A 14,627-nucleotide genomic window follows, 5' to 3' on the forward strand; every position below is an offset into this window, starting at 1 on the left:
TGAGCAGGTTAAAGACTCAATTGTATCCGATTTTTTGTTGTTCACTTCATTATTTGCGCTTTGGACGGGAAAAGGTTTGGGAACTCTTTGGGCCAGGTTTGAGGAGGTGGCACGAGGGCAGAGAAAAGGTTGCATGTTAGCAACAGAGCCTGCTGCTGAAGACGGCTGCATTGGTATGCTTTTTGACTTCATTTATTCAACTGTAATGGGCCAGATATAAGAAGCAAGGAGAGGTTGAGGGGGCAGAGGGGCCTTGAAATTGGTGGACATGGCTGATGACTTCCCATTCACGGCTTAACCCCTCTACCACATGACGTTTCGGCCTGGACATGGAACGGTTGGGCATGGAAGACCCCCCCCGCCTCACTTTCCCAATGCTAATTGGTCACCTTCCTGCCAGGCGGCTGCTAACTGACTGTCCGACACTTGATCTGAGAGCAGGAGAGGTTGCACCATTGGCTTTGTATTCCGCCTCCCTCACCCCGCCGAAAAACATAACCAGCCCTTTCCTTCATCTTCCCCTCATATTGTTTTTCTCCTCAGCACCACCACCTCCCCCCCGCTCCCGTCTTCCTCCTCCTGGGACAAAATCTCACTATCCGTGGAGTAAACGTTATTCTCTCCCAGGAAGAGCAGACAGTAAATGAGGAAGGGTGAAGGCTCCCAGATTAGAATTAATCTCTCTTTTTTTTTAAGAAAGTACCTTATTTCACTGGAGCCTACAAGGAAACTAAGTTGGCTTTAATTTTTATTTTAATGCATTCCTGTATGATGGAGAACAAATACAGTGCGATGCCAGGTTTACAATTACATAAACCATCACTCACCACTATTCTCCTTGTCTGGACAAGTCAAAGCTGGGCCCAGATTTTGATGTCAACATTTACACAGCCTAAAATAGACTGGATATCTGAAAACAGTGTAGTTTTGAGATCCAAACTCCCCTGTGATTTATTTCACATTCTCCACACCTTGCTCTCTAATAGATGGTCTTCTAATGACACTTTGCTAATACATGGGTGCATTAAAAATGCCTGATTGGCTGGCTGCCAGTGATTAATTCCCGCACAGAAAAAATATCCGACATTCTTGTAGGAATTGACAAAAAAGAAAGGCAGAAAAGCGGAGCTCCGAGGAGAAAATTCCACATTCCTGTCTATCAACACACACCGCTCGTGGCCTTCAACAGCAAGTTTTCAACATTTTTAACTGCTATCAATTCAAAAAAAATACAATTGTGTTCCAAAATAAACTGGTGAGAGTACCCAGTTATTGGCTGGAGGGTTGAGGTGATTAAGTTGCAGCGTTAGCATTGTGAAAGACACTTGTCATTCACCACACCGCAGCCCTGTGATGGGACTGGTGCATCTGTAAGTCCATAACGTAAATTAATTTGTCCATTTTGCACTGGTTACAGAGGATGATCCAAAAAAAAAATCCCCCGTTGAAATAAGAGCTTTTCTTTTTTTTGAAAATGTTGCCTCTTCTCTCTCTCTCTCTGTCCAATCGCAGAATCTGCTTCAAACTCTGTGCTAACCTGTGTTCTGTCACCCAAACTATACTTCGTTCTTATTGAAAGGTGAGCTTATTGAAAGCCTTCAATAATAGATCGGAGTCTGGTGCAAGGATATGTGCTCATCTGTATATCAGGAAATTGTAACCAAAGTGCTTAACACCACAATTTAGCTGTTGAAGTGATGCAAGCAAACATTGGTTATCATTCAATAAATTTGCAGTGATTGTTCCCTCAGTGTAGGCGACATCCCCCATCGGTGATGTTCACTCTGTACACCTGCACCGTGGCAAATATTAGCACCTGAGTGTATTCAGGAATCCCTCACCATCTGGTCACTCTGCCAATCAAGAAAAACTAATACCTGTCATAGTTTCGGCACAGGGTTGCATGATTTGGTTCTCCCGCTGAACTCTTGTTGATCCAGTCCAAATCACTGATTGGTTTTCAGAATTTGTGACCTGGCTCCTGATTAATGAGAGGAGAAGATGCCCCCCCCTGTCCCCCATTGACTGAGCTGTTAAAGCTGCTCCTGTGCCACAAATCCATGTAAAGAGGGTTACGCTGACTTTAAAGATTCCAATACCTGGTGTTATTTGTATTGCAGGTTGCAGCAAACTTTGTAAGTGAAAATACCCTCAGTGATCCAGTGTGTTGAAAGGCGCTCCACTGGGATTCTCACAGGGCACAAGAAAGGTAAGGGAAGTCTCTCCAATGTGAAAGTGAGAATGGGCACAATTGTGCGTAATTTGGTATCCATGGATAGTCATGTTCAGCATTCGAAAGGGGGGAGCTCGGGCACATTCCTGTCAAGTGATACTCTACTATGGTAACATTAGTTCAGAGTCACAGCTCATAGAACAAAGAGCATCTATTGTGACAACTTTGGATCATTACCTTCCCTGTTGTATTATAACAGCTCTTTAATGAAGGTTAGCTTTAATCTGCCTAGAATCCAAAATCTCAGCAGTTCCCTGGGGCCTGGGTGGCTAGTTTTGTAACTAGCCAGGTAGCCTGGTCAACAGCCCATTGAATGTGCGTAATGCTGACTGAGGCTCACTCTGTGGCAATCCTTTCCCAGTCTGTCAACAAAAGGGATGTCATAACACCATTATAGCTCATCAGATTCACATATTATTATGTGTAACAAAGGAAGAAAGCACTAACTCTGTGCCAAGCAGGGAAAATAATCAATTCAGGCTCTTTAATATTGGCAGAGTTCTGTCTGTAGCACTCTAACATGAAAGAGCCAACGTTGGGAAGCTCTGTAGTATTCAACATTCGCATTTCCATCGGTCTTGTACTGCTAATGTCTGATCTCCATTAGAAATAAAACCTCTGAAGTAAAATTCTGTCTCTTTTAGCTATGGAACTTAAATGTCGTAATGTTGGGTGATAGTGCAAAGTGGGTCAAAGCAGATCGCCAATGGGAAAATAGAGAAAGGTAATTGAACAGGGTGTAAGAGCGGATGGCGACAATCTATCATTCATTCTGCACTATTGCAGAAGGCCAATTTCAGCTCGCAATTTTTCCCCCCTACCTTCAAGTAGTTATCCTATTCTCTTTTGGAAGTTATTATTAAATCTGCTTCCATCACCCTTTCACAGGCAGTGCACCCGCCATCTCATCAACTTGCTGTATTCCTTTTTTAAAAAAACAGTCTTGTCAGTCACTTCTGGAACTTCTGTCTATCACCCTAAACCTGTACCCGGTGGTTACTGACCCTTCTGACACTGGAATCAGTTTCCCCTCCTTATTTTTCATGATTTTAAACGTCCCTAACAAATCGCCTCCTAAGTTTTGCTGCTTTATAAAGAGAACAACCCCAGCTCTGCAGTATCTCTCTCTATGTACCTGAAGTCCCTCATCCCCAGTGACATTCTAGTAAATCTCCAGTGTACCCTCTCTAAAGTGAGTCTCTAAACTCCTTCCTAAAGTCTGGTGCCCAAAATTGGACATAATACTTCAACTGAGGCTTAATTAGTGTTTTATAAAGGTTTAGCACAACCACTTGCTTTTGTACTTTGCTGTTCTTTTTGAATAAAGCCAAGGATCCCAAACTGGGAACATCCAGGATACAAACCCCACACCTCATACATCCAAAGCAAAAGCTTTACCCTTAAACCAATGAGCAGATACAGCATAGATTTGATGAACTAATGGATCTGTTCTTGTCCATCATTTTCATAATTTTGCATGTAAAACATCAGAACGAGTTGACAGGGTCTTGTCAAAAGAGCGCAACCTCTAACCTTTTAGCACTCTGCTGCACTGGAGTGTCAAACTGGATTATATTCTCAAATCTTGGGATGATTCTTCAGCCAACAACCTTCTGAATCAGAGGTCACAGCTCACCAACTAAACCAAGCTGACACTATAAAAGGAATACACATGAGAATAGACAGTATTGGTTCTAGGTCATTGAATGGGTCAGGAGCTGACGTTCATAAGGCATTCAGAACATATATTCCTGAATCTTCTTCCGCCAGTGTTACCATGACACCTCCTCGGGGCTGTGCATAAGTTTGGGGGACAAGGAGATGAACGTGAATGATAGTGAATGAGAAATTTAAACCACGTCCTTTAGGGACAAAGAAATGAATTGTTCACAAAGGAAGGTTGCAACTCTGTTTTGTTAACGATAAGGCTCACGGCCCATTCACTTCTGACAGCTTATAAACCTGATTATAAAGTTTGTGGCCTTTTCTTTTTTGGATTCTTGCTCCTCTAGGTAAGGAATCATATCAAGGGGAATTCAATGCTTCCCTATTTAAGCCAAATGACTCATTAAGGACTAGATCCAGAGAGAAGCTGGTTGGTAACTCCTCTAACACAATGTGCCTAAAGCTTAACCTTAGAACAGCATTGACAAAGAATAACTTTTCTATTTTCCTGCTGGAACCATCATCTGAATGAGGCTGTTTTAGTGCTGTTGACTCACGCTGATTTGATAGCATAGTGAAGTTCTTTAGGACAGGAGCCTTAGGGGCATCTAGACACATCTGGGCTGTTTTATTTCCTCCCTTTATTCTTTCATGGGATGTGGGCAACACTGGAAAGGCAAGCATTTGTTACTTGAGTGGCTTTATAGGGCCATATTTCAGAGGGTAGTTGCTGTGGGCCTGGAGTCACACACAGGCCAGACCAGACCAGACCAGACCAGACCAGGTAAGGATGGCAGATTTCCTTACGTTAGTGAACCAGGTGGATTTTTAATAAAAACCAATGAATGATATTTTCATAGACTAGCTTTCAATTTCTTAATTCTATTGATTGAATTTAAATTCTACCAGTTACCATGGTGTCCCCACAGTTCTAGCCTGGGCTTCTGGATTACTAGTCCAGTAACATTACCACTGCAGCACTGTCTCCCTCTACGTGTTTAAAACCAAGACCAGGCATCCAGAATGAAAGAAAGTAAGTATTGCCTTTCACAACCTCAGGACAATCCATAGCCCGTCAGGCACTTTTGAAGTGTAGTCACTGTTGTAATGTAACACGGCAGCCAATTTGTGCACAGCAAGCTCCCACAAATAGCAATGTGATAATAATCTGTTTTGGTGATGTTGATTGAATAAGAAATATTGGCCTGGACACCAGGGAGAACTCTAAGTACAAGGGCATAATACCGTGAATGCTGGAAACCTGAAATAAAGACAAGTGCTCAGGACTGGCGTAGGTCACTGCAATAATTATGGTTTTATTTAGTGTGTAATGTACCTATAAGAATAATATGTGTTAGGCAAGATCATATGATCTGTAGTAACCAATAAGAGAGTAGCTTAGGCCACCTCAGCAGCCAGTGTCGCGATAGAGTGGGAGTGGGAAGCACACATATGGTTGCTGCTGAGTATATTATAAATAAACTTAAAGGGCAGAATTTTATGACAGCGGGATTTTACGTTCCCGCTGTCGTCAGTGGGGTTTATAACGGTTTGCCGCATTTTACCGCCCCGTCCCCACCGAAACAGGGCCATAAAATCCTGCCCAAAGTTTCCACCCAAGAAGTGTCTGCAGATCAACCCTGTCATTAATAGTACAACTCGGCCACCCTACAACAGTCAGAGACCTGAAACGCCAACACTGCTTCCCTCTCCACAGATATGGCCTGACCTGCTGAGTAGTTTCAGCATTTTCTGTTTGTGCATTGAGGAGAACACCCTGACCTTCTTAGAATAGGGCAGTGGCATCTTTAGCATCCACTCAAGAGGGAAGACAGTTTAACGTTCCAAAGACGGCACCTCCGACAGTGCAGCAACAAATGTAGATTTTTCATTGGGAACTGCTGGGGTTGGGAAGAACAAACTTGTGTTTATAAGCCATGCCCGCCAGCTGCCCCAAAGTTCTCCACAGCTAAGTAATTGGGCTTGCATTGTAGCTACTTTTGGTAACTAAGTGATGGCTCTGAGAAACCTTCCCTTTACTTTCCCCAAGATCGAAACGTGAGCATTAGGGTACATTGCTTTGTGCAAGCTTTGAATTCTTTGTCGAAAATGTCGGTTAACAAGCTTCTCCTAAGCTCTGAGGGAAACCTCGCTGTTGTTGCACTAAAAATTCAAAGGTACGGTTTCCCATTGAGAAAGCAGCTTTATTAATGCTACCTTTCTGTCTCTGGAATATTCTAACCTACAGGATTGTTGCTGAGTTTGGTGGACTCCATCAATCACCACCCCCCTCCTCCCCCACTCCTGTCCCCACAGTCCTCTTCCCCGTCACCCCCTATTATGTAAAACAAACAAACTGTTCCCAGTAGAATAAAACAAAGGCTATTCACTAAATAGATGTTTGTGGTTCTGATGTGGTTGCATTAGCAGTGTGCTTGTTGTCTGATTCGGTGTGGTCCAGCATGAAACCAGCAGACACGTTAAGTTGATGTGGTTGTCCCAATGCTGGGACTGCTGCACAGATTGTCTGCCATTAAAAACATTGATCCACAAAGTGCATTCCCTGACCAGGTTACACTACTCTAACTTTTCTATTGATTGGATAATAGTTTTTAATTAGCTTCATTTGGGAGAAAAGTAAGCCAGATGACTGGTATGCGCTGCATAAAGAAAACATCACTGAAAGCCTTTCGGAGAAACACAGTTGAACCCTGATGAGAGTTCACCAGTTGTGGCCATCAGGGAGAGGGGGAGAGAAGAGGGAAAGGCATTGTAGGGGGCAGCAGGGCTATGGGATGGAGGGAATGCGTGCATCAGCCATGAGGTGGTATTGATAGTGTCTGGAAATTTGGGTTAGGATTAGGGAAATATTTTAGGATATGAGCAGGAGTCCTCCAGCTGTTGCCTGTTTCCCTTGTACCTCCCAAAAGGAGTTTGCATTTATATGGTCCCTTTCAAGGTTTTGGGAAGCACTAAATGCTTCACTGCTAATTAACTACTTTTGGAGTGTAGTGATTCTTGCTATGTCGGTAAGTGAAGCAGCCATTGCAATGTATAGGGTAAGTGGTTTGACACAACAAATTCTACAAGTTTTGCTGCTATATTTCTTGCGCAATTTACTGCCCACTACAGAAATCTGGCATAAAAAAAGTCTCTAGCGCAGTGCAAATGCTATTTTCTAGATGGATTTGAGTGTTAACAGGTCACTTTCTCTGGACAGGTGGAAACAGATGTCTCCTGATCTCCAGTTGTTTGAACCCTGTGAATAGTCCTTATCAGGGGCCATTCAGATCTGTGATCATTCAAATCTGTGACCCATTCAGGAATCACAATTCTATTTCAAATGTTAGGAACATATCTTTTAACTTCTGTTGAACTGTTGTAAAGAACATATCTTTTTATGTTTGGTTGGACTGTGGATTAAAATTACAATGGCTTCAGTTTGAAAGACATGTCCACTGGACCAGGATGAGAGATTTATACAATGATTGCAGTCCTGGAACAGAGTATGCCATTAAAGACAGGATGGTGCTAGAAAGGAGTCCTGGACCAAGGGAGCTGCCTGGCAACAACGTTTTAATTGGTTCCTGACCAGGTGATCAGGTTTTGTGTGAGGCCAGTGCAGCTGAATAGCTCCAAGCCTGAAAGGAGCAGGACCTATAACCTCTCTCTCCTGTGTGTGGAAGATTCCAGTAATTCCACACTAATAGCTAGCTGGCTTTTTCTCCTCATGTCTCTATAACCTGCTCTCTCTCTCTCTCTGAAAACCCCCGTCAAGAGGCAAAGGGGAAAGTCACTGTTAGGGACATTAAAAGACAAGTGCTTAACCAGTGAGCTAAATACTGAAAAGTGCTGGAAAACCACCTCGTGTCATCAACAAGAACTGAAAGGAATTTGGAAGACATCGATCAAAATCAACCCATCGGAATTGGTGCTATTGAACTGTTTTGTCTCACCTTTAAAATCCATCTTTTTGTGTGTCTTATGTGTCTTGTGCGTGTGTGTGTATATAGGGATTTAAGAAGCGGGTAGAGTTTAGGTTATAGAGTTAGAAATTAGCAGTTCATATTTTTTTTTTGCCACTGGCTAATGACAATTTGTTCAATAAACAGTTATTTACTTATTTAGTTTACAAGCCTGGTGCTCGTATTCTGTTAATCTAAATTAAACAGTTCGGTAGATTTGGGGCAATCTGGTGTTTTGGTCAAAACAAAAATAAAAATACCTGGAAAAACTCAGCAGGTCTGACAGCAACTGCGGAGAGGAACACAGTTAACGTTTCGAGTCCGTATGACTCTTCAACAGATTTTTTGCTTTTATTTTGGTGTTTTGGTCAAACTTTTCCACATTTGTCACGGCTCAGGGAGCAGTGGGGCTCGATATTACAGCACACTACCCCCAGTGAGTTGTGATACAAAGAAAGGCTGAAAGAGGTATTCAAGATCCTGAGGGGTATGGGCACGGTAAATAGTGAGAAACTGTTCCCACTCAAGAGAAAACCGAGAACTATAGGGCACAGATTCAAAATAATTGACAAAAGGAGTAAATGTGATGTGAGGAAATTTTTTTTTTCAGCCAGAGGGTGGTTGGAGCCTGGAACAAACTCCCTGAAAGTGTGGTGGAGGCAGGTTCGATCAAGGTATACAAAAGAGAATTGGATTGCTGCCTGAAAAGAGAGAATGTACAAGGTTACGAGGATAAGGCAGGGGAGTGGGACTAGGTGGAATGCACTTTCAGGGAGCCAGTGCAGACTCGATGGGCCGAATGGCCTCCTTCTGCACCTTTTTGAAGAAGGTGAGGCCCAACGAGTAAAACTTGGAAATGAAAGGTACCAATAAAACATGTCCAAACTGGCCCTGTATACCTAAAAATGGAACTCCAGTGTTAATGGTGCCACTCGTACTGACTTTTACCGGGATTTGAAAATTCCTGGGGGTTGGGGGGATTTAAATCCAGCACTTGCCACTTTTTCACGAAAGAGAAAAAACTCTCTTCTAAAACTTCATTGAGTGTGAAGTTTTAGTTTTGTGAGAGTCATTCCCATCGGGAATCTCTCCCACTGGACAGATTAGCAGAAATCATGGGATAAACAATGCTATCTCCCAGGTTTCCATTGACCTTCTGCTGAAGTTCATGACAGGGCCGGCACTCAGAGGAGCACTCCTGGTCCACAAGGAAGCCTTCAAAAAGTTAATAACTGTGACTTATATTGGTCACTTCTGTTGATTCTGTCGCCCCCCCCACAACAGGGTTCCCTGGTGGGTTCCCTAACAGCTGGACATCTCCCAAAGTCCAGTCAAAAATACAACTGTGAAGCCACTGGGCCACAGCTTTTACATTTCATTTAGGTGCCTGTCTTGGGCCAGTAAGTTGACTTGCCCAATTTTAACACCTCCCATGTGCTGTTCCTGTCTGGCAAGGGGTTCAAAATCAACCCCATAATGTCTGTTTGGCTCAGTTGATGGCCCTCCGGCCTCTGAGTCAGAGTTGCGACTTCAAGCCTGACTCCTGGATTTGAGCATCTGGCCCGGGCTGATGCTCCCGTGCACTGCTGAGAGAGTGCTGCATTGTCCCAGGTGCTGTCTTTTTGGATGGAGACGGTAAACTTTTGCAGCCTTTTGCCTGCTGTTCTGGTGTTTGAGCTGAATGTAAAAGATTGCATATGGCAATATTTGAAGAAAACGTGGGAACAGGAATGGACCATTCAGCCGCTCAATCCTGTTCCACATCCATTTTGATCAGGGCTGACCTGAATCTTAGCTCCATCCAACCGCCTTGTCGACCAAAAGCTCTGCCAGTCCTGGCCTCCCTCAATCAGCCCACATAAAACAGATTCACCTCTTCTGTTGTTGGTTGGCTGCCATTTGCCTAGACTTCAGAAGCAATTAATTGGGTTGTGAGGCATTTTGTGGCACCTCCCTGTAAAACAGTGGAGGGATGCAATAACATTAAGCGCCTGTAAGATAACATCGCCGACTGTCATTTTTAGGCCTATATATCTAACCATTTGAGCCTTCACCAACAGAACCTGTAGCCACAGTCAGCTAAGTAGTTCCCTGTAGGGAACTGGAATGGTGGCTTTTCAGGAAGCCAGGATAGGGGAAGGGTAGACATGGAAAAGGAAGATTTATTCTAACATTAAGACTCTGTTAACCACCTTTCCTCCTTCACCATGGCGAACAACTTAAATACCAGAGAAACATAAGCTAAAAAGGAGGCAAGGAGGGAAGTCAGACTGAACTTTGACCCAAAGGATAATGGAACGTTATCATGATGCGTAGTTTTGTTAACAATGTATTTGTTTCTTTGTGTGCAGATGAAGACAGTAAAAGGGGAGAGGGAGAACATTCTTTTCCCCTTCCTCCATCTTTATAAGCATCATGGTCTCACTATAATCAGCTTTGCACTAAAAACCATTAAATCTCACAGCATAGTAGATTCAAGAGACAAGCTCGATACATACAGATGGGGGAGATCAGAAAGGTAGCTTGCTGTGGCGAGGAGGTGGCTTCTTGGAGCTAAGACCCATCAGAATGGGATCCAATTTTGACATTTGTCGGCCTTTTCTTGTACTTTTAAAAAATTTTCTGCTCTGACAGCTCTCTCCCATCCTTCAGAGCAAGATTCTATAACAGCTGCAGAACCCCACAATTGATAGCTTTATAACCCGTAAAACTCTTTAAAAACTAACATTCAGAGGCTCTCTCCGTACTTCAGTAACTACTAACTATGACTCTGATGTTGATACGTGCGGAGTTATTATTAGATGGGATTGGAGTAGAGGTGCAGCAATTGGCTCCAGCCTTGTGGTTTCTCCCAGTGAGAGATGACTGTGTATGTGTGTTGGGTGAGGGCAGGTTTAGGATAGATTCTGAAGCCTCCTAAGGTTGAATAGCCTGCTAATGCTTGCCTCCTGGGTTTATACCCCTGCTGCGGAGTGGGTACCAGAGGCCAGTTGGTACTTGCAACTGTAGACCAGCCTCACTTATTGCCTTTGGGGCAGGAGAGGAGGGAGGCAGGGGCAGTGTTCCTGACCAAACAGCATATGGCTGCTGGTTTTCATGACCTGTTTACTGAGGGATGGATATGGTGCAGTTCATAGGTGAGAACGTTTTAACTGGACATTGAGCAGGAGAGCCAACTGAGCACAGGGTGTGCTAGCAGGATCTGATGACTGTGCACCGTTCAACATGCAAACACGTTTACAGTGCCCTCAATCAACTTCTAATCGAGAAGCAGCCCCCTCACAGCCACCTTTCCAGCTTAGATTTCCCTTTGTTCAGTCACGATGATCATGGGTGATCAATCAGTGACTTTTCATTTAAAGTCCTATAAAGGGGTGAGGTGGGTGAGGACATCATTCATGGATTCAATGGAAACTCCTCACAGTGTAAAAAATAATAATGCTGGAGCCAAGTACAAACATACATAGGAACTAGGAGCAGGCCACTCGGCCCTTCAAGCCTGCTTTGCCATTCAATAAGATTATGCCTGATTCGATTGTAACCTCCCACATGCCGCTGATAACCTTTCACCCCCTTGTTAAGCTCTGCCTTAAAAATATTCAAAGACCCTGCTTCCACTTCCTCTCGAGAAAGAGTCCCAAAGGCTCACAACCCTCTGAGAGAAAAAAATTTCACCTCATCTCTGTTTTAAATGAGCAACCCCTTATTTTTAAACAGTGACCCCTAGTTCTAAATTCTCCCACAAGAGGAAACACCCTCTCCACATCCACCCTGTCAAGAACCCTCAGGATCTTATGTGTTTCAATCAAGTTGCCTCTTACTCTTCTAAACTCTAGCAGATACAAGCCTTACCTGTCCAACTTTTCTTCATAAGACAACTCATCCATTCCCGGTATTCTCTGAACTACTTCTAATGCACTTACATCTTTCCTTAAATAAGCAAACCAGTGCTGTGCACAATACTCCAGATGTGGTCTCACCAGTGCTCTGTACAACTGAAGCATAACCTCCCTACTTTTGTAATCAATTCCCCTCGCAATAAACGATAATATTCTACTGGCTTTCCTAATTACTCGCTGTACCTGCATACCATCCTTTTGTGATTCATGCACTAGGACACCCAGATCCCTCTGCATCTCAGAGCTCTGCGATCTCTCACCATTTAGATAATGTGCTTCTTTTTTATTCTTCCTGCCAAAATGGACAATTTCACGTTTGCACGAATCAGAGGAAATTTTGGGGGCTGCCTGGTATTAGTAATGGATCATGTTCATGTGTCATATGAAAGCTTTCTGTCAGCTGGTTTAACAAAGAGCTAACCTTAATGGATCACTGCCCTTGGTGAAGATTGAATTTCATATAAAGGTGTTATTTGCTGATAACACAAGGTGCAATTGCTAGTTTTTTTTTTAAATAAAGGGGCCTTGATGGTAAGGCTGTTTGGGGGAAGAAATCCTGGCAAGGATGCTTCCCCCTTTAATATCTTTCTTAGACAAATACTTTCAGTGTTCAATGGCACCGCTGTGCCCTTTTCAGATGTTGTTTCGAGGACGTGAGTCTTGGGGCGATCATGAATGGTTTATTTACAAGATTCTGAACCGCCTGCAAGTTAGAAAAAAAGGCATCTCACTAATGCATTGTTCCAGCACTCACAGCAAGCCCCTCTAACGAAAAACCCCAGAAATTAATATTTGGCATTGACACGGAAGTTAAGCCTTTGTTAATAAAGGGTCACTCCTCCATGCATCTGTCTCTCAGCAAGATAAATGGTGTTATCATTTGTACTGTCCAGTGTTTAGCTGTACTCTTAACTTTTCATTTTTAATTCTTGATTATTATTTCCTGGTGTGAACAGGTGGTGGAATGTCAAACTGAGGCAAGCTCCTGTGTGTGTGTGTGTGTGTGTGTCTGTGTTTTTAATCATATCTTGCCGAGTTGCTAAGGGTTCTTTTTAAATAGAAAAGCACAATCCAACCCTCATTGGACCGAACAACTCCACACGTCTGCTTTAACTTCAGAGCACATCAGGGGATTTGCCTTTTGATGGAGCCACTTCTGACTCCACTTGAGGCCCAATTATCTGTCCAGTTGCAAAGATTCCACGGCTCTGAAGCAACAAAAGTTGAGCATAAAAGAGCGATTGTAAGAGGGGCTTTCAGTGGGGAAATGGCCCTATCGGGGCTTTCCTTTGAGTGAGTCCCTTGTTAATTACTCTTTTTTTTTAAACTACTTTCCTTTTTGTGATTCGCAGTCTCTGTACTTACTGTAACCAATTGATTTTTAGTTGGGCTGGAAGATGGTCTGAAGACATCTCCTGGGAGGACCCATCATTTCTTTAGACTGCACTGTCAAGTTCTGTTTATTTATTTTTGTGTCTGCCTTCCGCAGTTAATGAGGAGCTGTTTAAATTCACAGGACTGACTGTGTTGGTTGAATATTTCGAATGTGTTGATCTTCATTAATAGGAGTTGTGATGATGCTTGATGTCTGTTTAATGAAAGGACCTCTGCATGGGGCTACTTGGTTTAGTGTCTCCCTCCCCCACCAAATTCCACTCCAGTGACTTGAGCACAAAATCTAAGCTGGCAATCCAGAGTAGGACGGAGGGTGTGCTGCGCTGTCAGAGGCACTGTCTTCAGATATGACATTACAACAGTCCATCTGCCTTCTCAGCAAGACGGAAAAGATCCTATGGCGCTATCTCGAAGAAGTGTGTCCAACTGGTTGATGTGATGCGCCTAGCGGGTGGCGGAAGAGGCGTGCTTTCTGCGTTTGTGTGCTAGCTTGCTTCTCATTTTCAGCCCAACACCGCTGGCTAGCAGCAAAGCAAAAAGGAGAGCCAAATGTGTAAGTGTCTCCCTGTCAGTACGCAGCCTCTCCGCCAGAACCTGGGTCCATCGCAGCCCCAGGCTAAAGCTCCATAGGAAATCGGGGGAGGCTTGGCGACCAGACAAGCAGTGTTCAGGCCCACTGGCACGTGGGCACGCCCTGGCACTCGTGAACCAAAGGTCTGGTTATGGGAGAATAGCCCCATCGCTCTCTGGATATCTTGGAAGAGACAAAGGCTAAGGGAGAAAACCCTGATAAAAAATCTGAAGTGGAGTCCAATGGTGGACAGATGCCTTAAATATGTCACCTTTGCGGCAGCCCCTGCAACCAAGCGGGTGCCAAGTATTTTGCTTTGCTTTTCTTTGGACTCCATCAGAGAGACCGAGAGGGCGACAGTGTTTGGGCAGCCCGGAATCTCCATAAATTGTGCCCAGGCTTGTACCCTGGAGAGGAGACTCCAGTATTGCTGCAGAGCATTAACACAACATGCGAGACAGCAGTTATGAATGCTCAGAGGCTGCAATGCCAGGGTGGGACTCCCGAGTCACATCAGATAATGCTGTACGCAGAGTTGACTGTCAAGACACAAACCATGATCTCATACAACAGAAGACTGCCAGAATGAATATAGAATTTCAAAGAGGAGCAGAGGAGTTTCCCAGTTCTGTTGAAGGGTCATGAGGACTCGAAACGTCAACTTTGTTCTTCTCCGCCAATGCTGCCAGACCTGCTGAGTTTTTCCAGGTATTTCTGTTTTTGTTTTGAGTTTCCCAGGTGCCCTGACCAATATTTATCCCTCAACCATTTGCACTGAAACAGATCAGCTCATTCTCTGATTATGTTTGTGGTTCCTTAGTGCAAATTGGTTGTCCTGTTTTCTACATTATAATGCTTCAAAAAGTTAGTTTATTATCTATACAGGACTTTGGGACATC

The sequence above is a fragment of the Cetorhinus maximus genome, chromosome 6 (genome assembly GCF_964194155.1).
Source record: "Cetorhinus maximus chromosome 6, sCetMax3.hap1.1, whole genome shotgun sequence".
Classification (NCBI taxonomy): Eukaryota; Metazoa; Chordata; class Chondrichthyes; order Lamniformes; family Cetorhinidae; genus Cetorhinus; species Cetorhinus maximus.